The sequence below is a fragment of the Gossypium arboreum genome, chromosome 1 (assembly GCF_025698485.1).
Source record: "Gossypium arboreum isolate Shixiya-1 chromosome 1, ASM2569848v2, whole genome shotgun sequence".
NCBI classification, from domain to species: domain Eukaryota; kingdom Viridiplantae; phylum Streptophyta; class Magnoliopsida; order Malvales; family Malvaceae; genus Gossypium; species Gossypium arboreum.
The window spans coordinates 89,901,983-89,928,342 of record NC_069070.1 but is presented as its reverse complement, the minus strand read 5'-3'; the positions used below and the strand labels follow the sequence as shown (position 1 = coordinate 89,928,342).

The 26,360-nt window shown below is 35.7% G+C and overlaps 1 non-coding gene across 1 annotated transcript; it reads left to right on the top strand.

Moving 5' to 3' along the window:
- The first annotated feature begins 4,131 nt into the window (after window positions 1-4,131).
- On the top strand, window positions 4,132-4,238 carry LOC128282463 (small nucleolar RNA R71). The gene has a single exon (XR_008272740.1). It is a non-coding gene; the product is annotated as a small nucleolar RNA R71 (small nucleolar RNA).
- Window positions 4,239-26,360: the final 22,122 nt, after the last annotated feature.

Below are 26,360 nucleotides of genomic sequence, written 5' to 3'. Positions count from 1 at the left end.
TGCAAAATAATGGACTTGCATGTCAAATTCCCCTTTATAGGTGGTGGCCGCCATGACAAGGAGGATGGGCTAAACATGTCATGAAACATGTTTTGTTGGTGCATTAGGGTGAAATAATAAACAAAGGTGTATGGGTGATAAAAAATGAAAAAAATGTGTGTGAGTGTGGTAATCCCCCATTGCCGTGAGTTGTAGAGAAGGAAAGAAAAAATTTTGTTCATCCTTTCTTTGAGCCAAAACTAAGGAAGAAGGAGGATTTTTGCTTCATGCTTGGTTTGGAAGAGATCTAGAAGGAGATTTGGCTAAGTTTGCATCAAGATTAAGGTATGTATGAGGTTGTGTTAGGAGTTTCATGCATGTTTTGGTTGCTAACTTGATGTGCATGTTAGCCATGGCTCAAATCTTTGTTAAGCCATGGAAATGGTATTTGGCCAAAGTTGTTATGGTGATAAAGCCATTGCATGCTAAGTGTGAAGCTTGATGATGATGCATGCAATGATGGATTGTCTACTCTTGAGTAAGATTTTGAGCTTTCTTTTGTTTTATCATGATTGAAGTTGAAAAGGAGCATGATTGTCATATTCGCCATGATGCATTCATGAGCATGGTTCATGCTTCTTGCATGTTAGTTAAAATTTGTGTTTTGGATGGCTATGGACACCTTGAAATTCGCCATGCTCATATATGTATATATATGTTTGCACATGATGTTTTGGTTATGAAGGAAGTGATGAATAAGTTTGTTTAAAGAAGAAGATGTTGAAGAATAATTGTGAAATTGTAAGCACATTCTGCCTAGCACACATATGAGTGCTTGATGCTATATTGTAAGTTTTGAGCTACAATATGCAAAGCATTAACTAGTAAAATGCATGCTGTTTTTGTGTGGTATTAAGTGCATAATTGGCCTCAACATGGACAAGTATATTCGGCCTTGGGTAGCCTATTGAAGGCCTTAGCTTTTCCTTGATGCTCGAATAAATTGTATTGAATTGCTTGATGTAGTATAAAATGTGCATGACCATTGTGTATTCAAGCTAAAGGGTGGCCATATGACCATTTAAATTCCTTGTCATATTCGCCATAAGCTAGCACAATGAGGTTTTGATAAATTGAATTTGTTTGAATTAGCTCAAGAGCTAAGAGGGCCACAATTGGACAAGGGAAGGAAAAGTAATCGAATAGCCGTAAAAGCCGTTCGACAACATCCGAGGTAAGTCCTCAAGAAGTGACCTTACTTGAATTATGTGGAATGAAATATGGATGTATTGATTATTGATTTATGTGTGTATGAGTATTGAATGATACCCGGCTAAGTCCGAAGGCGATTATGTTAGTGATTATAATTGTGTTTGAGCCTTAGTAACGAAAATAAATATGTATGTCCAATGATTATTGATGTATGTGTGCATGAGAAATTGAATGATATCCGGCTAAGCCCAAGACAATTATGCTGGAAATTATAACCGGGTTAAGACCGAAGGCAATTGTGCTAGTGGCTACATCCGGGCTAAGACCAAGGCATTCGTGCGAAGTCATTCTATCCGGCTAAGACCAAGGCATTTGTGCAAATGGTGATATCCGGGTTAAGTCCCGTAGGCCTTGGTGCGGGTTACCATAACGGGCTATGTCCCGGCGATTCATCGAGTAGCGACATCCGGTTAAACTCCGGAGGTATGTGATTTGAAAATTATAAGCTTGCTGGAAAATTTCAGCTAATGCACTTGTGAAATTTCCCAATGACAAGGTAAGTGCGGTGTGTGCTTATGCGCTAGGAGTAGAGCGTGTGAATATCCGCTCCTATGATGGAACGAGTTATCGGCCTTAATGAAGCCGTTATTTGTGTATGAACATAAGAGTTGGGATGGTGAAGTAAGTATGATTATGTGAATGTGCATTAATGAAATGATGCATTTAACTATGTGAATGTATTGCTGTAATTAGAGTTGATTATATTCCTTGAGACTTACTAAGCATAAAAATGCTTACTCCACCGCTTTGGCTCTCGGTTTTCTAGATTTCGCCGATAGCAATCGGATTCGGGATCGTTGAAGTCGAAGTCATCCACACTATCAAGCCCCCATTTTGGTATAAATTCTTGGTTGAACTTGAAATGGCATGTATAGGACTACCCTTGTTGGTTTAAATATGTTATGATGTATATGTGTACGGCCATGCGAAAATGGCTCGTAATAGTGAAGTATCAACTTAAACTATTTGCGGTTTGTATATATATATATGGTGTCATGATGTGACTATGAATTGGAAATGGGAATGTTGGTCACATGATCAGCCATTGGCATGGTTAAAATGATCATATGTGGACCTATGTAAGGCAAGACTAGTTGGTTCATGGAGACTACAAAATAGGTAAGACCTACCTTAAAACAGATGCTGCCAGCTGCAGTAACGTGAATGTGAAAAATCACCAAAATTTGTAGGAATGGTATTAAATAGTGAATCAGCTATGTAAATGAACATTGATGAGTCTATTTTCATATGGAAGAAACGAAATGGTCATAGGAGTTACATGTTAAGAGATATTAAAGCTATTGTAAGACAGGGCCAGAACGGTTTCTGGGTTCCCTGTCGCAACTTTAAAAATTTACTATAAATTATCCAGAAAGAATTAGGAGACATACCTTATATGTACAGATTCCATTTTGAGTCTAGTTTCATTAGAAACAAACGGCACCAGCATTAAAGCCCTGTACAGAGAGATATTCAAGTTATACCGCGCGAAGATCAGAGCAGTCAATCCCTGTAACATGGGTGACTTTAACTAATAAACTGTACCAATTGGCCCGACCAAAAATTCTAGAAATAAATCCATGGATGGATATATGAGTCTAAATTCAGGGAAAATTTACGAAACCAGTTTCCGAGTTTTGAAACTCGAGATATGATTTTTAAGGCGACGGTGACGCAGTTTTTCCAGCCTGACTGGAAATGTCCAATGGATGGGCAAAACAAGTGAACTTGGCTTGCTAACCCCTCGTGTCCGACACCGGCGATGGTCTCGGGTTCGGGGTGTTACACTTATTCTTCAGAATAGCTGAGCAGACTGCATTGAGTTCCACATGCGATGTAGTGTCTAATTTCCTTTTATTAGCCAGAAGTTCCTTTAAGAATTTTGCTGAGTTGGGCATCTGCGAAAGAACTTCAATAAAGGGTAAGTTAATATGTAATTTCTTTAAGAGTTTGACAAACTTACCAAATTGTTCTTCTATTCTGTCTTTCATCATCGCTTTAGGATATGGCATACGGGGTTCATAATTCGTACTTACCTGTTTAGGATCATCATCGTTTACCTCTTCTCGACCTTTGTTCATCGCATTGTCTTGCTATAATTTTGGCTCAGGTGCAATGAATCCTTCCTTATCTTGGGCACTAATTGCATTGAGGTGTTCCCTCGGATTAGGTTCTGTATTACTTGGTAAGCTACCTTGTGGTCGCTCGGAGATTAGTTTGGATAACTGGCCTATATGAGTTTCGAGTCCTTGGATCAATGCTTGTTGATTCTTAAGTGCTGTCTCGGTATTTTGGAAACGGGTTTCTGACACTGAGATGAATTTTGAAAGCATCTCTTGAAGGTTCTGCTTCTTCTCTTGTTGATAAGGTGGCTGTTGAAAACCCTAAGGATTTTGTGGCTTTTGATTCCCTTGACCTCCCTAGGAAAAATTTGGGTGGTTCCTCCAACCTGCATTATAGGTGTTGCTGTATGGGTTATTTTGAGATGGAAAGTTATTGTTACCCATATAGTTGACTTGTTCTTCTTCAATTGTAGGATTGAAGGATTGGTATTCTGTATGCACAGCTCCTCTGCTTAAGTTACACCTCATTACTGGATGTACCTGTGTAGAACCAAGAAAACTATCAATCTTTTTAATGAGAAGTTCTACCTGATTAGAGAGCATGGTGACTGAATCAATGTCATAAACGCCGACTATTTTTGACGACTTTGTCCTCATAACTTGCCACTGATAGTTATTCAGTGACATCTCCTTTATAAATTCATAAGCATCTTCTGGTGTTTTATTGTTGATGGTTCCACCAGCAGCTGCGTCAATCATTTGTCTTGTCGAGGGATTCACACCATTGTAGAACGTTTGAACTTGCAGCCATAGAGGTAACCCATGGTGAGGGCACCTTCTTAATAAATCCTTGTATCTCTCCCATGCATTGTAAAGTGTTTCTAAGTCCATCTGCACAAAAGAAGAGATATCATTGCGTAATTTAATGGTTTTAGCCGGTGAAAAATATTTTAGTAAGAATTTCTCGGTCATTTGCTCCCAAGTAGTGATAGACCCTCGTGGTAACGAGTTTAACCACTGTTTAGCTTTGTTTCTCAGTGAGAAAGGAAATAATCGAAGACGGATGGCATCATCAGAAACGCCACTAATTTTGAATGTATCGCAAAATTCCAGGAAATTTGCTTAGTGAGTGTTGGGATCTTCATCCTGTAAACCATCAAATTGAACAAACTATTGTATTATTTGAATAGTGTTAGGTTTCAATTCAAAATTATTCGCAGCAATAGCAGGTCTAACTATACTTGATTCAGTTCCTCTTAAAGATGGTTTAGCATAGTCATACATAGTACGTGGAGCAGGATTTTGATTATCTGCAATTGCAGGAGGCAGCTGATTGTCTTGGTTTTCAGTCATCTCGTCAGTTGGAGGTTGAGTATTTTCTTCTTGTTCGTTTTCTGTGAATCGTAAACTACGCCTTATTTTTCTTTGATTTCTACGAACTGTTTGATCGATTTCTTCGTCAAAAAGTAAGGGTCCTGACGGGTTTCTTCTAGTCATAAACTATAAAAACCTGTCAAGAGAAAGAAAAAGTAAATTAATAAATAATAATAATAAAATTAAATTAAATTGCAAGAAAAATAAATGGCTAAAGTGATAAAAATTTAGTGTTCCTAATATTTCAGTTCCCTGGCAACGGCGCCAAAAACTTGATCGTAGTGATTCGTAACAAGTAATAAATTTTTATAATGAAAATCAAACCTAGACTAACTATTATCACTACGAAAAGGCAAGCGCACCTATCGAATAATAGTATAGTAATAGCAAGACCAGGATATCGTACCCAAGGGAACCAAAAGTACTAGTAATAACTATCTTTTTATTATCTAGCCTAAGAATAAAAGGGTTTGTTTATTAAACTAATTAACTAAACTAATCAACTAATTTAATCAAAGTAAAGAGAAAGTTTTGAAAAGGACTTGAAGAAAAGTAATTGATAAAGACGACACCCAATAAGGAATCTACCTAGATTTCACTTGTTATCTGACTCTGAACCGGATGATTTATTCACTTGACTTGATCCATGAGACTCTCTAATCTATGTTATTATCCCTATTCAAGACTAATAACCTCTAACCCCTAGATTGAATAACTGAGACTTTTCTCTAATTAACATTCTAGGGTTGCATTAGCTCGATCTATGGAATCTCATATTAGGTTTCACCCTAATCCGGCAAAATCTAATAACCCTATTTTTAGGCACCCAATTAACTCTGCTTAATTATGCCAAATCTACTCTTAGGCAGGGTCTATTCCTCCTCTGCATAAGCACATCAAATCATGAATTAATACCCGGAATATTAACTCAAGCATTAAGAACAGATAATTAAGAACAAATCAAGTATTTATCATACAGTTCAGATAATAATAACAAGATCCATCATAGGTTTTATCCCTCTTAGGTATCTACGAGGTTTTAGTTCATAATAAAATAAGAATACATCTCAAAAGTATGAAAATAACAAAACATAAAGAAAACTCTAAAACCCCTGAAGGAATTCTGAGAGAGATCTTCAGTCTTGGAGTAGCTCTGGCTTTTGAGATGGATCGTCTGGCTTCCTTCAAGTAATTCCCGGCGTGTGGTTCTATGTTCCAGAAAAGTTCTGGAGAGAGCCGCTTTCTAAGTCATACTTAGGGTGTTTATATAGGCTTTTGATTGGCTTTCTTGCCCCCTAAGTATCCTTTTTTTTGTGTAAAATACAACTCCTTGAAAAAGGGACACGCCCGTGTGCCACGGCCGTGTGACGTGGTTGCCAGCCGTGTTCGATCTGTTAAATTACCATGGCCATGTAGGCTCAATGGCCAGGCCGTTTGAGTTTTATAAACCTTGGTCGACACCCTCGAAAGGCATGGGTGTGTGAGCTGCCCGTGTGGCAAGGCTTAGGCCGTTTGGTCTTCTCGATTTGGTCCGTTTTGTCTCTTTTTAGCTCGTTTTTGGCTCCTTTTGACCCTTGGTGCTCTCCTGAGTACAAAACATGAAATAACCGGATTAAGAGCACCAAAATCCACAAATCTAATAGTAAAAATCCATAAATATGCTAAGTATTTGGGGTAAAAACATGTATAATTTGGTGTTTATCAGTTGTATGATTGATGAGAAACAAATATGAGCAAGTAGTGTTTATGAATCCTTACTTTCATGTGCAAATCGAGATATGTTGGGAGTATGATCCCTTATGGTAACTTGTAGTTATTTCATTATTTACATACGACTTACAAAGCTTTGTGCTTACTTCTCTTCCTTTTCATTTCCTTGTAGTGCTACCAAGTTAGTCTGTGGATCAAAGAATGTCAGAGGCCTTGTTCACACTATCATTTGAAGCACTTGGTATAGTTAGTTCTTTTATTTTGATTATGGCATGTATAAGATCTTGTCTTTGAGTTCTGTGTCATTGTTAATTGGCCAAATGTGTTGGCTTGGGGTGAAACCCCTTTATTTTGTATAATAGCAAGGATAATGGCTAATACTATCATGATTTATATACAAATGATTATGATTTCATAGATGAGTAAATTGCATGACTAATCAAGTACTTGTGAGGTTGTTAAAGTGTAATGTGGTTGTATTAAATATCTTGTTGTGGTTGAATTGGCTTTGTATTGCTGTGTGCTGTGTGGCTTGGTGGTATGAATTGTTTTTGTAGGTTGATGTAAGTAAGGGTGGCAAAAAGGTTTGGTCGATAGCCTATTTTTGTCCACAAGCCTAGACACAAGGGCATATGCCTAGGCCGTATGTGATACCCGGTCAACTTTATGGGCGTGTGGTTCGGCTGTATGTCCCTTGCACCTCGAATTTGTAAGTCAGTATGCATGGTAGTAAACACATAGGTAGTGACACGACCATGTGTCTCAGCCGTGTGGAGGACACAGCTTCTGGCCAAGGGCATATGCCTTGGCCGTGTGGCCCTAATTGGCTGCTGACATCAGAAACAGAATGTCAAGGTTTTTACACATGGGCTACGACACGGGCTATAGACACGGGCATGTGCCCAGTCGTGTGAAAACCCCTGTAGGTTCGAATTTATAATTAATTCCACACAGGTTTGGGGCACAGGCATGTCCCTTGTGCTTAGGCCATGTGAACCACGCAGGCCTTTAGCACGACCATGTCAAAATGGCCATGTAGGAGTGATGCCCTTTCATACGGGCGTGTGCCCCTGATTCAGGAGACAATTTTTTTCAAAGTTTTCAAAGGTGTTCAGATTAACCCCATATCATTTCCAAAGTGTGTTTTGGGCCTCGTAGGCACATATTAAGAATTTCTAGATTAAGAGTGAAAAGTTTTAAATTTGATCTAGTTTTTACAACTTGGAAATGATTGTAAACATGCGTTTAAGTCAGGTAATGCCTTGTGCCCAGTCCTGGCCTCAGACTTCAGTAAGGAGTGTTACAATAAATGTTTCATCATTATTATGAATGCTATGCCTAGTGATAACCTTGTAAGTATGAATGATATTGTGGTCATTATCCACGATGTTACGAGCAAGAACAATGGAAATGTTATGTACATATGAGAAAGAATCTTGTTTGAGCCTGAGGAATAGTTTAGGATACAAGTGACATCTCACTAGGAATTAAGAAGTCCGAACTCATTGAGTGGTTCGGGTTTATGATCTATGTGGCATCCGAGCCCGTTGAGTGGTTTGAGTTCATTATGGATGCGAGCATCCGAGCTCGTTGAGTGGTCTGAGTTCATTATGGATGCGATACATGTGATTAAGTTCCGGGCAGTGGTCATGTGTGTCTTACCAGTGGCTAGGTAATCCTTGAGTGGTCGGATACCTGACAGCTTTTGTGAGCAGCCCATGTAGTTGCACCTTGATCGATAGCTTATATGATCAAGCCCGTGACTAGCTCCATTGCGAGCGTTGCAGGATATAAGGTAGCTCCAGCTACGTATGTTTATGTGGCACTTATGTGCAAGTTTTCATGTATCCAATAGTATTCCGAGTGTTCAACGGGTAATGTAATGGATGATGTGACAAAATTTCTAAGGAGAATATGTTAAGGAAGTTATGATTATATGTTGTATTAAGTTGGTACAGGTATGTAAACTAAACTCACGAGTAATGCCTTGATATATAATGTTTCATGATAAAGTGGCATGTGGGTGATAAGTAACTCAAATGTTTTGAATGATAAATAAACTTATGTTTATGATTATGATTATGTTTATTATGTCATCATATGATAGTTATCATGATATTGCACTAAAACAGTTTTAGACAGCAGAAGTTGTGACTTTGAAAATCTACCAAAATTTATGGAAATTGAATAAAGCTTATTGAGTCTAGTTTCACATAGAGGAAATGGTGTAAGTAAAAGAATTTCGTATTATGAGATATTTGAATTTTTGTGAAACAGAGTCAGAGTGATTCTAGACTCCCTTGTCTTAACTTTAGAAAATCACTAAAAAGTGTACAAGAATAATTATGGGTTAGAATTTATATGACTAAGTTCTTACTGAGTCTATTTTCAAGAGAAGTAGACAGGAACATCATTCGGTTCCCATACTAAGAGATAAATAAATTTTAGTAAAGAAAGATCAAAGCCGTCAAATAGCAGAACAGGAGTAACTTTGAAGAATAAACTGTACTTGTTGGTAGACCAAAAATTTTAGAAATTTTATGGTAAGAAGATATGTGAGTCTAATTTCAGGGAAAATTAGCGGATCTTAATTTAGATTTTTGTATCTCAAGTTACAAATAATTTAGTGACTATGACTTGAGTAGACAGTTTGACTGGAATATCAGCAAATAGTGGAATTATGTGTACTTTTGATTGTATTACCAAGAGAACATGTTGTAAGAATTTGGCAAAAGCATGTTAATAAATTGCTTATTATTGTTTTCATACGGGCTTACTAAGCTATAAAGCTTACCCCTCTCCTTTCCATTTCTTTTAGTGTTGTTAGGTTAGCTCGAGGTTGGAGATCGTTAGATGTAGCATCACACTATCAAGTTATCAAGCCGAGGTATTAATAAATCTTAAGTGTTTTCAAGTGAGTGGCATGTATAGAGACTTAGTACTTTTTGATATGTGTTTCCTGATTTGGTCAATTGAGTTGACTTATAATGATTCATTTGTATAGAGCCATGAGATATGGCTTATATTTGATCATTGGGTTGTAAACCTAATTGATTTTGGTTGACTGTTCTAATGTATTGATGAGGTGCATGTTGTGATGGCTTGATATCGATGGATGTATGATTTGGTATGTATATTCAATGGATCAACTTTGATCAATAGATATGACCATATTCTTAGTATAAAAGTGTAAATTTAAAGTAAGTTAATGATGTAAATGAAGATGACAAGGCCAAATGAATATGGTTTGGTATGTCTAGACTTGGTATAAAATGAGTATGAGAAACACAAGTATGATGACATGCAAATATTATGTTTGTAACTTAATTGAGGATGTTTACTCTTTAATTGGATATCATGTTCTATGCCTTTGATGTTGTATAAGTGTGTGAGGGATTATGGTTGACCAAGGCTTGGAAAATAGCCTAAGTGTTGGCCACAAGGGCAAAGATACGGCCGTGTGTCTCAACCGTGTGGAGGACACAGCCTAACACACGGGCGTGTAACTTGGCCATGTTACCCTTATTTGGTGATGATGTAATAAATAGAGAGTTACACGGGCTGAGGACACGGACGTGTCCCAAGCCACACAGGCGTGTGACTCTCTATACATGGAAAATTTCTCTAAGTGTTGTATAATTTTTAAAAGTTCTCGGTTTAGTCTTGAACCGCCCCGATGTATGTTTTGGGTCTCGTAGGCCCGTATAAGGGATGATATGCATGTGTTTGAATGTTTTTGAATTGGTTGAAATTTTATGGCCCAATTTTACATGTATGTATATGTTTAAGTCCAGTAATGCCTCGAACCCTGTCTCAGCGTCAGATACGAGTAAGGGGTGTTATATTTAGTGGTATTAGAGCTAAGATTTAGTGGGTTCTCAGACTAACCTAGCATGCATTAAAGTCTAGCTATACATGCCAAAAATCTGTGATAGTGTGATGTCTCCTGACGCGAATGAAAACCATCTTGTTTGGACAGAGGTACTCTCTAACCGAGCTACATCGACCATGTTAAATGTGATGCCAAGGTATCCGAATAAAGTACTATTATGATGAGCCTAAACTCAGAAAAGTACAAATAGAAGTTCATGTTGCGATGAGTATCCATGCTGTTTTAATGTTCATATGAATGAAATGACACATATATGATGAAGTGTGAGATGAAACTTTTGATTGTGATATACTTATCCATGCTTGTTTGGCCCTTATATGATGCTATGTGCATGACTTGTTTGATTGAATAAATGGTATAAGTAATGTTATTCAGAATCCATAGAATGCATGCATAAGTGCACAGTTTAAATAAGATAACTGGAAAGCTCGTGTCATACAAATATGAATAATAGTTTGCCTGAAGTGAATGTTATGCTTGTAAAACTGTTGCTGTGATGATGAAATAGTGCAATATGCATATACGTATGAGAGATGAGTTAGGGACCTTACAACCCCACCCCCTTTCCAGAGTGGTGTTTATAAAGGATTTTATAAGATCTAGAATGATAAGTAAATATGGTCAGAATTTGTGAATAAGTTCATAAGTAAAGATAGAACTAGAAAGGTATCAGATTGATTTAAAGATTTTTCGGTTCATGAAACATCACAATGAGAGAAGAACTTAACTTTGGTAAATCGACTTATTCAGACACGATATTGAAAGAATGTAGTAATCGTAATTCCTTCGGAACTTATTTTCTTCAGTTAAAGGAATAATACGAGATTTGTGATGACAAAAATAGTTGAGGGAATAATATTTGAAGGGTAAGATATCTGAGTGTAACAGTTATGGCTGAACAGATTTTGGTTGCTTTTTCTGAGGTATTCTATATGTTTAATTGTTCTTGGGATTATTCCTATGCTATTGCTCTTCTGATAAAATCCTTGTTCTATGGGAATGTTTTCTAATCATGATGCATAGACGAAAGTATTGATAGTGTAACACCCCTTACCTAAATTCGAAGCTGGAACAGGGTTCGAGGCATTACCGGACTTATATCATAACATTTATGCACATTCGAGTCATAAATCTTACATACAATTTAAAACTTTTAACATTCCTTCACATTGTCCCTTATAAGGGTTCTACAGGACCTTAAAACATGCTTGGAAGAGGTTCGAGACTAAACTGTTAACTCGGAAGATCTCTCGAAAACATAGAAAATTTTCATCTCTACAGGGGTCATATGCCTGTGTGCCCCGGCCGTGTCACTCACATAGCCTAGAGACAGGTTCGTGTCTCAGGCCATGTGGACATTTGAATTGGGATCACATGGCCTTGTCCCAGCCCGTGCTCAACCCCGTGGAGCTCACTAACTTACCTCACACGGCCAGACCACACGCCCGTCTATCATCCACACGTCTGTGTCCCGACCGTATGAAAATAGGCATACATATTGACTTGCATCACACGGCTAGGCACACGCCCATGTGCCAGCCCGTGTTCCACACACAGCCAGTAGACACATCCGTGTGTATAGGCCGTGCCAAGTCTGTAGGGTATACTAACTTAAATCGAAGGGCTACCCTAGAGGGCACACGACCGTGTACTATGGCCATGTGTCACACACGGTCGAGCCACACGCTCATGTGCTCAGCTCATATGGATGAAAATAGGCTTGTTTCAAGCCACATTTCTCACCTAAAACTTAACCACAAGAAACAAGTCATATGGTACTAATATCATACACAAATAGGTAGCCAACCATACCAATTACAAGCATAAATCATGTCATTACATCTCAATCACTTCACTACTGAAATCAATGCCGTTTGTACATTCAAACATATACTAAAGTACATACCATACTCATCATTATAATCTATTAACTATTCATTTATCAAGCCTAAAATCATGCTTTTCATAAGTACATACTCATCATATACCAAAATGACTAAATGATCATCTTGAACTATCACCAACCGTACCACATTATGTCATCACAAAAGCATTACGTACATCACATCTATCGTTTATCAAACATATAGTTTAGGCCAACTTAAATGGCCAAATACACACCAACATTACCAAACACATTCCACACAACTCAAGCCTGTACATGCCATATAACCAAGCCATAAGTATAAAAATACCGAAACCAAAAACCAGATAGTGTAATGCGATCTTCGTCGACTTCCAACCCAAGCGAACGTTCGAATCACTATAAAACATAGAAAATAACACAAAGTAAACTATAAAGCTTAGTAAGCTAATATGAATATTAAACTCATATATCAAATAACCATATCATAAGTAATTACACAAGATATAATACAACTCATATGATTTCATCGTTCTCCAATGTACTGATTTATAAACTCAATCATGAATTTCACTTGACTACACAATTCCATGCTCGTTTGATCTTAGTACAACCTATTAACTCATCCACAATTTCATATGCATAAAAAAATAAAGATATACTACATTCAATTCAATAGCTATCACCTTTACATAGCCAAATAATTCATAGGAAATCTCATATATTTCCACCTACTCATCACATGAATTTCACAAATATCACTTACTTTTTTATTTCCGTACAAGCACCTGAATTGATTCACATAATCGCTTATATTTCTTCCTAACATCATCTTTACTCATCGACTCATTTAAACATCGGTGAAAACACATTATCTCAATTCAAAATTAATAAATATAATAGATTCATAATCCTTTCTCATTCCATTCACAAATTTAACTAATACAATTACCACTCATCAATTCAAACTTAAAACATGAAATTCATGATTTCTAACAAGCCTTTCACATGCTTATTCATAAGCTGATATACACACTTAGTAACTTCTTTGATTTCAAACTCATAACATACATGTACATACCTGTACCTATCCATATTAAGTTCATATGTACACGAAATACTGTTGCATATTTGACGTCTCATACACTAAGTTCCATACTCAACATCTCGCACATTAAGTTTCATTCTCAATGTTTCGCACACTAAGTGCCATGCTTAATATCTCGTACACTAAGTGCCGTACATAGACGAAACTATCTCGAATCACACACTAAGTGCTGTATATAGCCGAAGCTATCTAGAACCGCAAACTAAGTGCCACATTTAGCCGAAGCTATTTTTGAACCGCATACTAAGTGCCACATTTAGTCGATATGTCGTCAGACATTACAATAGTCATGTATATACAATTTATATGATATTAAAGCATTAGAAGCATAAATTTAACAATGCTTATCGCATACGAACTTACCTCATTTGTTGTAATGACGAATTAGGTCGACTAATCTGATACTTTATTTTCCCCCATTCTAGATCCAAATTTCATTTTTCTCAATCTATATAATAACAAAAATTTAATTATTTAATCATTAATTCATTCAATTTAACACAAATTACCTATTTTGGCAAAATTACACTTTTGCACCTAAAGTTTCACACTTTTACAATTTAGTCCTTAATCTCGTAAAATGAAATTCATTCAATTTTGGCCAAACCCAAGCCTAGAAGAATTTAATAAAACTTCATAGCAGCCCAGATTTTCATTTATTTCATACTTTTAACCACAACATTTCATATTTTCTCAATTTAATCCCTAATTGACATTTTTGTAAAAAATCACTTTATAAGACTTGTTAATCTATCATCAAAAATTCATATTTCATCATCAAGCATTCAAGAGCTCAAGCACTTATCAATGGAATTTCAAAAAATCATAGAAAAATTCAAAAATTAAGGCTTAGGCTAGTTAGAACACAAAGCAACAATCTAAAAAACGTAAAAGTTATAAAAAACCAAGCAAAGAACATACCTTAATCAAGAATTTAAATGGTTGAGCCCTAAACACTAAAATGGCTTCTACTTCTTCACCATTCAGCTGAAACAAATGTTTTTGCATGCTTCCATTATGTTTACTTTATTTTAATACACCTTATTCACAATTTACAACATTAACCTTTTAATTTAAAACAAATTTCAACAATACCAACTCCCATAAATGTCCACTAACACTTAAATGGTATAATTACCATTCAAGTACTCAAAAAATTAAAATCTATAGTCATTTAATGCATTTAACTTATAGAATTTAACTTTTACGCTTTACGCGATTTAATCCTTTTTACTGAATTAACCACTCAAACGGTAAAATTTCTTTACGAAAATTTCACACAATCCTTCTATCATACTGTAAACCTTAATAAAATAATAAAATAAATATTTTGAATTTGGATTGTGGTCCCAAAACCACTGTTTCGATTAACCCTAAAAATAGGTTGTTATAGATAGTCCGACTAGTATATATCTGTATTGCTCTATTTCCCTCTGATCTATTAGGACTTTATGAGGTAATACACATGATGTAATGATTTTTCTTCTTCTAATTGATGTTTTGTTCGATACATACATGGGAAGGTATATTATCCTTGTAGCATTTAATTCCAATGGGTTGGATTGATGTATTCTTCTAGACTTCTTTTTTCTGAGGAATTATAGAGATCCTTCATTTTTTTTCTTATGAGAATTTTTCTGGGACTTTCATTATGATATTGTATCTTGGATTTCTTTATCTTAGATTTATTTGTCCTGGACTTCTTTATCTTGGTTTTCATGTCATCTCTATTCCGTAAATTTTCAATTATGGCTCATATCTAAAGTGTGTTCTTTAGCCTATGATAACTATGTTAATTATGATCATGCTTCTGGTTGATTATAGTAACGTGGTGATTCCAATATCTAGATTTCTCTAAATCATCTTGAAAATTTTGACATCAGCAAGGACATAAATGTTGAAAATGCAAATTTCAATTGGTATGGTGGAATTCTTTTCTCAAGTCAGTTAATCGAAGTTGATGCCTTCAATTGAGATATCCCTGTTACTTGATTTAATACATTTGAAATGGTTTTTATTAGCATAATAAGTTAACCTTGAATGATTACATGTTGAATCATTCTATCGACTGGAGAGAGGATTTCTTGAAATATCATTTATTGATGATTAAGTCCGACTTGGTTGTTCAATTAGTATTGGTTATTGTTTGAAAGATTAAATGAGATATTTATGCCTGGGAATAAAAGTTCATGTCTTTAAGGGTAAAAGACGGTTAGTCTGAATGAAAAGTGTATATATTTTCTAGCAAACTTCAATATGATTTAAAGTTCTTATGAATAATAAAGTTATCGCCTTGTGAAAGTTGAACTATCTATTGCATATTAGTAAAGTTTGGAATAGACAAGAACATTGTTAATCAAAACATTAGACCTGGTTTAGCCTACGTCGGGCAAGAAATTCTTGATTTTTCAGTGATGAGTCACTAAATGGACTGTGATGTGTTTTAAGACTAAAAGGCAATGTGATAGCTCAATGTATCGAATGTTATAACCATATCTGAGTATTTGATAGCATAGATGCTTAAAGTTGTTAGAAGATGATAAGATAGTTATTGTATGATCTTCGAGAAAAGCAAAATATAGTCACTAGGGCTTTGACAGAAAATCCAGAGCTGATACAAAATGTCACAAGAAAACTCACAATAGTAATGTATTGGTGTTTGAGTTTGGAACTCGACATTTATGATCTTTGTGCTTAAATACATGAAATTTTATCAGGATTAAAGTCAAATATCAGGTAATGTCAGAACGATTCTTGCTAGTGGTGGTAATTGAATGGAAATGAGAATGAGATTGCTATGGATTTCATATCAAGATTATCCCTATCTTTGAAAGAGAAAGATGTTATGTGGCTTGTTGTTAAGTGTTTGATGAATTTGCAAATCATGTCGGTATGTACTGAATTTTCGCTAATCAGACTTATGGAATTAAGTATCTTTGAGATTGTTGAATTTCTTTAAATTGTAGTTTTTGTTAATCGGATTGAGATCCAGGACTTATATCGTGAATTATTGAAAAAGCTAAATGAGGCTCTAAATTTTAATGACGACCAGATGTTAAATTAGTAAACTATCGGGTTGTATAAAATGATAGAGAACTTAAGGCCATGATCATCGGGCTCGCTACACCATTTGAATCCGAGAGGATTCAAGTATGATGTATATATATGTTCTATGATGGTATGGATTCGACCCTTGTGTACATGAATTCTCAGAGGGAAATCAAGATTCGGTTGATGTGTCGTATAACAAAGAATTGCTCATGAATTTAGTATGAGAAATTAAAGAGCTAAGTATTCTTTAGCAATGGTTTTGAGATAGTGGAGTTTATGTGAAAACTGAACCACTCTTCTGGCAAGATTTTTGGGACGAAAATCCCTAAAGGGGGAGAGTTGTAACGTCCCGAATTAGGGCCTAGTCGGAATAGTGGTTTCGGAACCACAAATCTGACACAGTAAAATTGAGTGCCCAAAAGTTAAAAGTTTCAGATGAAAATTTCACGAAATCATCTCGTGAAATTGTAGTTCATAAAAAATCTTGAGTTCTAGAAGCTAGAGGTGTCTAATTGATATGAAATTTTAAATTGGAGGTCCTTAGATGGAATTAGACCATTGGTTAATTTTTTGGACAAAATGGACACGAAATAGGTGAAATAGAATATTTTTAATTTCGGGGCACTTCGGTCATTTGGTAATTAAAATAATAGAAAGGGACAATAAAAGCCAAATTTATGCTCATATTCAACCTTTGGCTGAAATTTGCATGGATTCCATGGCTAGGGTTTTGCTCAAGCTTTTCAAGCTCAATAGTAAGTCTGTTCTTGCCCCGTTTTTTATAATTTTTACGTTTTTTAAATCCTTGTAACAAGATCTAGCTATTTCTACCATTTATTTTAGCTAGGGTTGATGTTTAAAAATTTACCCATGTGTTACATGTGTGAATTTTGATGTTTAATGGTAGATTATGCAATTTTATGGTTAGAGAAACGACTTTTACTAAGTTATTTTCGGTAAAAATGCATAAAAGGACTAAATTGTAAAAGTTATAAATTTTGTCATAAAAGTGTGAATTAGTAGAAATTGAGGGATGATGTAGTCATGAAATTTGTTTGGCTAGGCTTAAAGTACCAAGAAATTGAATAAAAATCATTTTACGAGCCTAGGGGCTAAATTGCAAATATGTGAAAGTTTAGGGGTAAAAATGTAAATTATAAAAGTAGGATTTTTGCATCAATTTGAATAATTTGAGTAATAAATAAGTTATATTTGAAATGTTAGATTAAGAAAACTGAGATTCGGGCTTAAATCGAGAAATTACGAAATTATGGACTAAAATGGATTAATTAGCTGTGCTCGGATTTGAGGTAAGTTTGCACGTCAGTGATAATGCAATGATATACTTGAATGTTAATGCTTGATATTACATGAATTGTGAGTACATATGTAAATAATGTGATAATGTAATATATTTTGATGTGTTGACATTAAGTGATAAATCTTTCATTATTGTTATGAATGTTATGCCTAATAATAACCTTCCAAGTATGAATGATATTGTGGTCATTATCCACTACATTACAAGCAAGAACGATGGAAATGTTATGTACATATGAGAAAGAATTCCGTTTGAACCTTAGGAATAGTTTAGGATACAAGTGACATGTCACTAGGAATTAAGAAGTCTGAACTCGTTGAGTGGTCCAGGTTGATATATATGTGGCATCCGAGCTCCTTGAGTGGTCCGAGTTCATAATGGATGTGATACATGTCATTGAGTTCCGGGAAATGGTCTTGTGTGTCCTACCGGTGGCTAGGTAATCCTTGAGTGGTCGGATACCTAACAACTCTTGTGAGCAGCTCGTGTAGTTGCACCTTGATCAATAGCTTATATGAGCAAGCCTGAGAGTAGCTCCATTGCGACTGTTGCATGATACGAGGTAGCTCCAACTACATATGTTTATGTGGCACTTATGTGCAAGTTTTCGTGCGTGTATCCAATAGTATTCTGAGTGTTCAACGGGTAATGTAATGGATGATGTGACGAAAGTTCTAAGGAGAATATGTTAGGAAAGTTATGATTATATGTTGTATTACGAGTTGGTACAGGTATGTACACTAAACTCACGAGTAATGCCTTGATATTTGATGTTTCATGATAAATTCGTATGCGGGTGATAAGTAAGTCAAAGGTTTATGTTTCATGATATATTATGTTTATGTTTATTATGTCATCATATGATAGTTATCATGATATTGCAGTAAAATAGTTTTGGATGACAGCAGTTGTGTGACTTTGAAAATCCACCAGAAATTTTGGAAATTGAATTAGAAACTGAATAGAATATGATATCAAAGCTTATTGAGTCTAGTTTCACATAGAGGAAACGATTTAAGCAAAACAATTTCATATTATGCGATATTTGAATTTTTGTGAAACAAGTCAGAGTGATTCTAGACTCCCCTATCTTAACATTGGAAAATCACTACAAATTGTACAAGAATAATTATGGGTTAGAATTTATATGACTAAATTCTTACTGAGTATATTTTCAATAGAAATAGATGGGAACATCATCCGAATCTAGTACTAAGAGATAAATAAATTTTAGTAAAGAAAGATCGAAGCTGTCCAACAGCAGAATAGGGGTAAATTTGAAAAATAAGCTGTAATTATTGGATAGACCAAAAATTCTATAAATTTTATGGTAAGAAGATATGTGAGTCTAATTTCAGGGAAAATTAGCAGATCTTAATTTAGATTTCTGTATCTCAAGTTATAAATAATTTATTGACTATGACTCGATTAGACAACTTGATTGGAATATGAGCAAATAGTGGAATTATGTGTACTTTCGATTGTGTTACCAAGAGAACATGTTGTAAGAATTTGGAAAAAGCACGTTAATAAATTGCTTATTACTATTTTTGTACGGGCTTACTAAGCTATAAAGCTTACCCCTCTCCTTTCCATTTCTTTTAGTGTTGTCAAATTAATTCGAGGTTGGAAATCGTCGAAGGCAGCATCACACTATCAAGTTATCAAGCCAGGGTATTAATAAATCTTAAGTGTTTTCAAGTGAGTGGCATGTATAGAGACTTAGTACTTTATGATATGCTTTTCCTAATTTGGTCAATTGAGTTGGCTTATAATGATTCATTTGTATAGAGCCATGAGATATGGCTTATATTTGATCATTGGGTTGTAAACTTAATTGATTTTGCTTGACTGTTCTAATGTCTTGATGATGTGCATGCCGTGATAGCTTGATATAGATGGATGTATGATATGGTATGTATATTTGATGGATGAACTTTGATTAATAGATGTGACCATATTCTTAGTATAAAAGTGTAAATTTAGATTAAGTTAATGATGTAAATGAAGATGACAAGGCCAAATGAATAAGGTTTGGTATGTCTAGACTTGGTATAAAATGAGTATGAGAAGCACAAGTATGATGACATGCAAATATTATGTTTGTAACTTAATTGAGGATGTTTAATCTCTAATTGGATATCATGTTCTATGTCTTTGATGTTGTATAAATGTGTAAGGGATTATGGTTGACTAAGGCTTGGAAAATAGCCTAAGTGTTGGCCACACGGGCAGAGATACAGCCGTGTGGAGGACAGCCTCACACACGAGCGTGTGACTTGGCCGTGTGACCCTTATTTGGTGATGATGTTATAAATAGAGAGTTACACGGGCTGAGGACACGAGCGTGTCCCAAGCCACACGGGCGTGTGACTATCTAAACATGAAAATTTTCTCTAAGTGTTGTAAAATTTTTAGAAGTTTTCAATTTAGTCTCAAACCACCCCCGATTTATGTTTTGACTCTCTAAACAACACTTTCAGTTTCTCAAAACTTTGTTGACACTTCTCTTTCCATTCGAACTTAATATCCTTTTATAGCAACTTCATCATTGTAGTGGCAATCATCAAAAATCCTTTAACAAATCGTCTGTAATAACTAGCCTAGCCTAAAAAGCTTCTGACCTCTGTCATATTCTTTGGCGGTTTCCATTCGACAATGGCTGAAATCTTACTCGGGTCAACTCTAATACCATCTCCCGAAATAATGTGTCCTAAAAACCTAACTTCACAAAGCCAAAATTCACTTTTACTGAACTTGGCATACAACTATTTGTCCCTCAAAATATGCAAAATCGTTTTCAAGTGTTCGGCATGCTCTGCCTCATCTCTTGAATAAATCAAAATATCATCGATGAACACCACAACAAATTTATCCAAATAAGGCTGAAATATTCTATTCATTAAATCCATAAACACGACAGGAGCATTTTTTAACCCAAATGGCATAACGAGGAATTCGTAGTGGCCATACCTCGTTCTGAAGGCAGTCTTAGGCACATCTGATTCTTTATCCCACAACTGATAGTAACCGGACCTTAGGTCTATCTTTGAAAATGCGGTGGCTCCCTTCAATTGATCAAATAGATCATCAATCCTTGGAAAATGATACTTGTTCTTTATTGTCACCTTGTTGAGTTGTCAGTAATCTATACATAGTCTCATTGAGCCATCTTACTTTATCACAAATGATACGGGAGCTACCGAAAGTGAAAAACTCGGTCTCGCAAAACCCTTATTAGTCAACTCCTGTAACTGAACCTTCAACTCTTTTAATTTTGTTGGGGTCATTCTATATGGAGCAATCAAAATAGGCGCAGTACCAGGAGTCAAATCAATACCAAACTCTACTTCCCTAATAGGAGGTAACCCAGGCAATTCTTTCGGGAACAGATCCGAATATTTCCATACTACCGGTACCGACTCAATATTTAACTCAGACTCTTTAGTGTTCAACACAAAGGTAAGGTAAGTTTCGTATCCCTTTCTTACACATTTCTGAGCAGGCGTGGAAGAAATCACTGTAGGCGCGTTACTTTCTATATCATCAGCAACTGCTCGTTCATGACCCATTTACTATATAAAACACAATTTAAATTGTTGGGAGTTGTCACACTATCATAATATACGTATGGCATGTATAGCTAGACTTCTGCACTCGCTACATAATCCTAGAACTGACTAAATCGTAGCTTTGATACTAATAAATTTAACACCCCTTACTCGTATCTATCGCCAAGATGGGTACAGGGCATTACCAGGCTAAAACGTAAACATACTTACAAAATTGAGCCATAAAATTTCTTTTGAACACAAAACTGTACATACACATGCATATTGTCCCTAATATGGGCCTTCAAGGCCCAAAGTGTATTTCGGAGCGGTTCGGGACTAAACTATGAACTTTAGAAAACTTTTTCATAAAACAGGGTCACGCGTCCGTGTGGACACAAGGACATGCCCGTGTGCCCTTGACACGCCCGTGTCCTTAGGCTGTGTAACTCTCTATTTATGACGTCAGCATAAATTTAAGATCACACGGCCAAGTCACACGCCCGTGTGGTAGGCTGTGTGGCGAATTTAATTTTTGCATTTAATGTACAGACTTCATACGGCCTGGGCATACGCCCATGTCTTAAGGCCATGTCCTCTACACGACTGAGACTCACGACCGTGTCTCTGCCCGTGTGTTTACTACTATGCATACTGACTTGTAAAACTAGGGTGCAGGGGACACACGGATGGACTACATGCCCATGCAGCTGCCTGTGTGTCACACACGGTCTAGACATATGCTCGTGTGGACAACTTTGAGGCTATTTTCCAAGCCCTCTTATCACCCTCAACAACCCCTACACACACTCATATGACAATGGTGATTTTCATGGCATAAATGGACTACTTAGACATCCATAACTTTAACTCATGCATGATAAATTTATGTCCAGTAAACATAATTGGGACTCTATGACTTGTTGAGTTCATTCAATCAATTTCTTTACCATTATTAATATAGTGACCATGCCAATTGACATCATTTATCCGTCAAACATAAATTCCACATTTTATCAACCATTCGGCACACACGAAAAAAGCAATAACACATCTCATGCATGTAACAATATCTAGGGATTTCAACCCAATAATCAATATGAGCCATATTTCATGGCCATATACAAAATGGAATATACCAAAAGGAGCCATCACTTTGGCTAACAAATCTGACACATATCACAAAATACTAAGTCCCCTATACATGCCATACTTATATGTAGTAAACTAATTATACCCCAAAAGATTAGTTGATAGTGTGACTCGAGCTCCGACGTTCACGATCTGTAACACCCCGTACCCGAGACCGTTACCGGAGTCGAACACGAGGTGCTAACCGACTAATTCATTTACTCTCACAGTCCAATTAAAAATTTTCCAGACGGTAGCTAATTGCATCTTGTCACCTTAAAAATCATAACTTGAGTTCCACAACTCGAAAATCAGATTCGTAATTTTCCCCGAAACTAGACTCATATGTCCATCTACATATTTTTTCTTATAATTTTTGGTCAGGCCAATTAGTACAGTTTATTAGTTAAAGTCTCCCCTATTCCAGGGTTTGACTACACTGACCTTCATGCATTACGAATCGGATATCTCCCTGCACAGGGATTCAATACTGATGCCGTTTGTTTCTATAGAAACTAGACTCAAAAAGGAATCTATACATATATGGAATGACTTCTAAATGTCTCTGGTTAATTTATAATGAATTTCCAAAGTCAGATCAGGGGATCCAGAAACCGTTCTGGCCCTGTCTCACGAAAACTTTAACATCTCATAATATAATGTTCATATGAACGTTTCGTTACTTTCCTATAAAAATAGATTCATCAAGGTTCGATTACATAATTTATTCGCTATTTAATTCCATTCCTACTATTTTTAGAGATTTTCACATCCACATCACTGCTGCTGCCAGCATTTATTTTAAGGTAAACTTTACCTATTTCATGATCCTCCATGGATCAACTAGAGTTTGTCATACATATACCAAAAGTGATCATGAATAACCATTCCCATGACTAACCGTTACCAACATTTCCATACCTCTCGATGGACGACATACAAAATGATTACAATGCTATGATCAAAGTATACTTAAAGCCATTTTCGCATGGCTTATATACATTAACCAAAATATCCTCCGCTACTAGTCTATTCTATACATGCCATAAGATATTCCAAAAGCGTAGCGATACCAAACGGTGGGTAGTGATAGTGTGACTAGTTCTTGACGATCCCCGAGCACTGTAGCTTCCAATGAGATCTATAAAACAGAGGAAACAAAGTAAACGGAGTAAGCATTACAATGCTTAGTAATTTTTAAGCAGTGTCAACAGATAACAACCAAATTATAACATAGTTGTTCAGTATTTTTATTTCACTCTTCTTTCGGGCATACTATCCCCTTTTCCGAATATGCACATCTCATCATATACAATAGGCGATAAACTCTCACATAAAAGTGAGCTCATGTGACATAGATATATCATATGATTTCACATAACCTCTCACACTAAACCGATGTCACATAATCATAGGAATAGTCCCATAGATTGCTCTCGTGTGCATCATATATAAACTTGGAGTACATACCTGTTTAACCTTTCGCATTGCGTATATTTATAAGCAATTCTTATTACGAAGTCTTACCCGGACATAATCTCCACACGTAGTCATCGGGTCTTACCCAGACATAATCTCCACACGTAGTCATCGGGTCTTACCCGGACATAATCTCCACATGTAGTCACCGGGTCTCACCCGGAACATATTTCCAAGTTTCATGTACATTTAATCACATGTTACAACATTCACATTAGCCATTCGGCTTTACCACATATACATATCACACATATATTTCACATTCATCACATTGGCCATTAGGCCTTATCACATATATATACACTTTCACATTCATCACATCGGCCATTAGGCCTTATCACATATATATACACTTTCACATTCATCACATCGGCCATTAGGCCTTATCACATATATACACACTTTCTCATTCATCACATCGGCCATTAGGCCTTATCACATATATACACTTTCACATTCATCACATTGGCCATTAGGCCTTATCACATATATATATCTCATACATATTTCATATTTTTCTTGTACATCAATTTCAGCAATAGCTTATAAGCAACTCAAATAGTTTCATCAAAGTTTACAACAAAATCACATAAAATTGTTTATAACTGGAGCTACAAAACTCAAAATCAATTGCCGTTAATTTTCCCCGAATGTAGACTCACGTATCTTTCATCCATAAAATTTTCAGAATTTTAGGTGTGACCAATCAATACCAGATTTTTCTTAAAGTTTCCCCTGTTTCACTGTTTGACTAATCTGACCACTCTTCACTACAAATCAAATTTCTCATTGTACAGAATTCAAAATGTGTTCTATTTGATTTCATTTAAAACTAGACTCATTAAGGAGTCTAAGCATATAAATCTTATCTTATAACCATTTTGTACAAATTATAATGATTTTCCAAAAACAGAACAGGGATTTGAGTCATTCGACACCGTCCCACACAACTTTAAATATCTCTTTATAGGAAATTTCTTTGCTTCCACGGTCTCTTTTATAAGAAACCAGACCAACTAAGATTTGATTACATATTTTATTCAGCCTATAATTCCACACCAACAATTTATAGTGATTTTCTAAAATCACATTACTGCTGCTGTCCAAGCAAATTATCACAATTTGCTCTTAAATTTCCAAGTCCAAACACTTATGAACTTACCATTTGGGTTTAAGACATATCATGGCCACATCATATCTTATTAAATCAACTCATTATGTCCTATTATGATTGAATTTACTCAACGATTAATTGCTTAAAACTTACCTCGGAAGTGGTTGACGACTAGATACCCACGGCTATTCATTTACTTTCTCTTTTCCCTTATCCGACTTTGATCCTCTAGGCTCTTGAGCTAAATCAAACAATTTACTTCCCAATCAAACACAATCACACGGCATCCATATACATTTTAGAACCATTCTTAACATATTTACTACTCAAGCATGTAACTTAACAACTTAACCATTAGTTGCCGAACCACAAACAAAACATATTCATCGTCAATATCTCAAACCTTACCATAACAACCAATATGCAAGATATCACATATACATAACTTAGCTTACGAGAACATATGTATTACATCATAAACACATCTTTTACCAATTACCTCACTTAAGCCAAATTTTATAATCAATCACAAAGAAAAATATACCACAATCACACTTCCAAAATGAGCTACCTCCATGGCCGATTATACTTCATCATTAACATATCTCATTTTGAATCATATAATCAACATTTGTTCAAGACATCAAACCTCTTTAATTTTTGGCTATTACTAATATAAACATTCACAAATCATTTTCTTAGGAAGACCGATTTCTTTCCATAACACATTCATCTTAATAGCTAGCTTAGCAAACCTCGATTTAACACATAGTTGTTCATAACACAACTTAAGCATACTCTCCATTCCATCAATTCCAAAACTTAATGTCTTACTCAAAAATGCTAAAAAGAAAATCCAAGAGTCATCAATCCACCATCACATGTATCATTAACAAGCTTCATATTTAGCATGCAATGACATTAACACAAAATCTACCTTGGCGAATATCATCCCCATGATATAGCAAAGTTTTGAACCATGGACTAATTAGAACTCAAGCTAGCAACTAAGAACATGCATGAATCTCATGGCACAACCTCAAACATACCTTAATCTAGACACAAGTATGGCCAAACCTCCTCCTAATCCTCTTCCAAACCAAGCATGAAGCAAGAACCCCTTCCTTCTTCCTTAGAATTTCAGCTCAAAGAAATGAAAAAAAAGATGAACAACAATTTTTTTCTTCTCTTTTCTTCAACTCACGGCAAAGGGGGGGAACACTCACCATTCACTTTTTCTTTTTTGTTCCCTTTCATTATTAAATTCCCATGCTCATTATTTTATTTTTTTCTTACATACACCATTGTCCCAACATGTTTTATGACATGTTTTTACCCATAATCCTTGTCATGGCGGCCACTAGCTATTAGGGGGAAATTTGACATGCAAGTCCCCCCTTTTGATTACATGCACTATTAGGTCCTTATAGATTAGCCTATCACATTTCAAA